The sequence below is a fragment of the Kogia breviceps genome, chromosome 14 (genome assembly GCF_026419965.1).
Source record: "Kogia breviceps isolate mKogBre1 chromosome 14, mKogBre1 haplotype 1, whole genome shotgun sequence".
Taxonomy (NCBI): domain Eukaryota; kingdom Metazoa; phylum Chordata; class Mammalia; order Artiodactyla; family Physeteridae; genus Kogia; species Kogia breviceps.
The window spans coordinates 64,036,874-64,040,259 of NC_081323.1; the positions used below are offsets into that span (position 1 = coordinate 64,036,874).

The following is a 3,386-nucleotide window of genomic DNA, read 5'->3' on the forward strand; positions in this document are numbered from 1 at the left end:
CTGCAGCAGATTCCAAATTTTAAAAGCTGACAAATGTGCACATCACAAAATTTTAAAAATAATAGTTTTTATTAACGATTAATAAATCTCTGTAATATATACATTTTAAACATCTTTATTGGTGTATAATTGCTTTATAATGGTGTGTTAGTTTCTGCTTTATAACAAAGTGAATCAGCTATACATATACATATATCCCCATATCTCCTCCCTCTTGCGTCTCCCTCCCTCCCTCCCTATCCCACCCCTCTAGGTGGTCACAAAGCACCGAGCTGATCTCCCTGTGCTATGTGGCTGCTTCCCACTAAAAAATATGGAATGCGTCACGAATTTGCGTGTCATCTTTGCGCAGCGGCCATGCTAATCCTCTCTGTATCCTTCCAATTTTAGTATATGTGCTGCCGAAGTGAACACCTCTGTAATATTTTTATCCTATATGCTCAGGCTGTATACTCTGTCTTCATATGACAATAACTTGATAAAAATACTTTCTATAGAGAAAATAAATAATTATAACTTTTTTTCTAGCATGGCTGATGAAAAATTAATACGGCTCTTCATGGTTTAGAAAATTTACTTTCAGTTCCACTACTCATTATTAGTAATGACATGTAAATTTTTAGGATTATCACTAAATTTGGGAAAAGCTAATGAGTTTGTTTCATATATGAGTTGTATGCTTTAGAAGAATTTCCCATAGACTAGCTTCTGACTCCATATACTTCAAACTTAATTTCTCCTCTGTTACTTGCATTTCTTCTGTCTCCATTGCAATACCACCTCTGGCCCTGCTGTTTGGGATCAAAATACTAGATGAGTCAGCACAGTGTGGCAGGAGTATTCCTGGAAGCCATAGGGATAAGCCATTTACGGGTAGCTTAGAGTCACTTAACAATTCATGGAAATGAATGAGAAACACATAAACATATCCCACTAAACCCCATCCTGATGTATTACTGCAGCTCAATCCCAAATCCCCAGATGCTCTCAGCCTCTCTAGCACTAACCAACATGAGGGGATGTATAACAAAAAAGAACCCCCAGGAGAAAGAATGCCAAGGCTTAAACCATTGCTGTTCAAATATTTTACTTTTACAAAATTTCAAAACAACATGTGATGATGGAAACACATTGCTAGGGCCTTAGAAAGGACCCATGCAAGTGAGAGGGCCATAAAATGTAAGCTTTGTTTGCTTCATGTGAAATACATCTTCCTCTTATTACAGTCATGCCATGAGAATTGAATGAACCCATAATATAAATAAGGTGCTTATTACAATGTCTGGCACATAATGAAGTTTGAAATATGGTAGGAACTATTATATGTTAGTAGTATTAGTATTATTTAAGATGGTACCTCCCACAGTACCTCCTTTTTTCCCTCCTAAATGTGTTTTCATTGCTGGAATCAAAGGACGGAAACAAGTCTTTCACCCACACCTCTGGGTAGATACACTTTTAGTTTTCCAATATGAAATTTGTTCCTGATAGGGCTTTAGTTTTCAAGGGTTAAAAATTTCTAAGCCTGGTAAGGGTGAAGGTCTCTGTAATCACAGTGAACAGGAAATCAAAGTGACGTCTTTCCAATCAATAGTTTTATGATTACTTTTTAAAATTACATCTTTGCCCTAAAATCGGCATGCTATATTTAGTCACCATCACCAAGAGACATCTGCCCAATGAGGCAACAGCACTTTTTATAAGTGATACGTCATCTGTTTATTTCAGCAGCTAAGTACCTTCTGGCACAACAAACATCCACCTTTGGAAACAAAGATGGAATCTGGGGTGCCTTAACAGATATGGGTTGTCTAAAATTACAGACAGCGCTAATTAACTGGAACAGAATTAGAACCTACAGTTCAGAAAAGATGCAAGAAAAATAGAGTGTCGGAAACTTTAGCACTGGGGAGCGAAGCTGTTTCAAGGATGCTAAATTGACGATAAGAATTAGGTACCATTGTTAAATCTCAATAAACAAAGCCTGACAGGTTGTGGCTGAATTAGAACATTTGTTTGCTCAAAGAGAGGGTGTTTAAAGTAAACTCCTTTTCACTGATAAAAAATTATGAATAAAGCTAGTGTAAAAGATACTACAATCTGTGGGAGGGGAGACTGAAATTGACCATAATTTCATTTATGTTTGACTAACAAGTGAATTTTTTCTGTCAAATACACCTTAATTCAAGGAAAATAGCTGTTATTAGTATTCTTGAATTTTAAAACTGAATGAATTGAAGTATTTAAAAAAATATTAGGAGAGGCTGGTGGAGTCTGGTCCTTCCAAGAGAGTCTGATTGGTGGAGTCAAGTGAAAAAGGCAAAGTTCCGAAGTCTCAAAGACTGGAACTTTTATCCTAGATGCATCTCTAATTCACTGGGTGATCTTAGTCAAATTACCTAAGTGATCTGGCTAATAAGGACTATAATAATCCCTGCCTCCTTAATTAATAATAATCATAGAACTAGAAGGCACTGCATAAAAGGAAAAGTGGCAATGGCAGTAAAGCATGGTGATTAGGAGCCCAAAGTGTATGTGAGTCACGACTAGCCTCCTCTGGAAGCTCAGCCACTAACCAGGTATGCAGTCAAGGGCAGAGTCCTTAACTTCTCTTCAGAAACAGCTCTAGCGATGGTCAGATGAGATAATGTACATGAAATAGTTAGTTCACCTGGGTGTATCAATAGCCCCAAATTGTAATAACTTAAATATAAAGAAGATGAGACCCAAGGCAAGCAGTCCAAGCTAGCCTCTCTGCTCCATGAGGTCATTCCGGGATCCAGGATCCTCCTTCCTTGTTGCTCTGCTATCCCTAGGCTGTTCTCATTTGCATCAGCAAAGATGGCTTGACAGCAATCTGAATTCCAAGCAGCAAAATGGATGAAGGCAAGGTAAGGGGAATAAGGGCACACCCTCTATCTATCTATCTATCTATCTATCTATCTATCTATCTATCTATCTATCTATCTATCCATCTACCTACCTACCTACCTATTATTTCTATCTACTTTTCTATAAATAACATGTTTGACTTTTATCATTATGAGCCTTAAAAATTAAACAATTTTTTTTACAAGGCACTGACCGTTGCAAAGTTCTGAAATGCTTGGAGACCGGTCACAGTCATTTTAGGCTCTTTAATGTCTGATCTCTCAGAGGGAGCCTTACCCTTGGGCTGCAGCAGCTAAGGGGAAGATGTCAGTCTGGGGAGACAAACTTGTCCCAATTTCCTGGGATGTTCTGTGTTTCAGAACTAAAAGTCCTGTGTTCCATGATCCCCCCCTCAGTCCTGGGAAAACTGAGATGGTGATTCACCCAAGATGCCCTATCATGGGATTCTGAGAGACCTTTGGGGATAAAACTGGGTTGAAGCTTCAGGAGAACCA

General features: G+C 38.2%; 1 non-coding gene across 1 annotated transcript; it reads right to left on the reverse strand.

The window, feature by feature from the left end:
- Positions 1 to 307: 307 nt before the first annotated feature.
- LOC131741931 (U6 spliceosomal RNA) lies at positions 308 to 414 on the reverse strand. The gene has a single exon (XR_009331283.1). It is a non-coding gene; the product is annotated as a U6 spliceosomal RNA (small nuclear RNA).
- Positions 415 to 3,386: the final 2,972 nt, after the last annotated feature.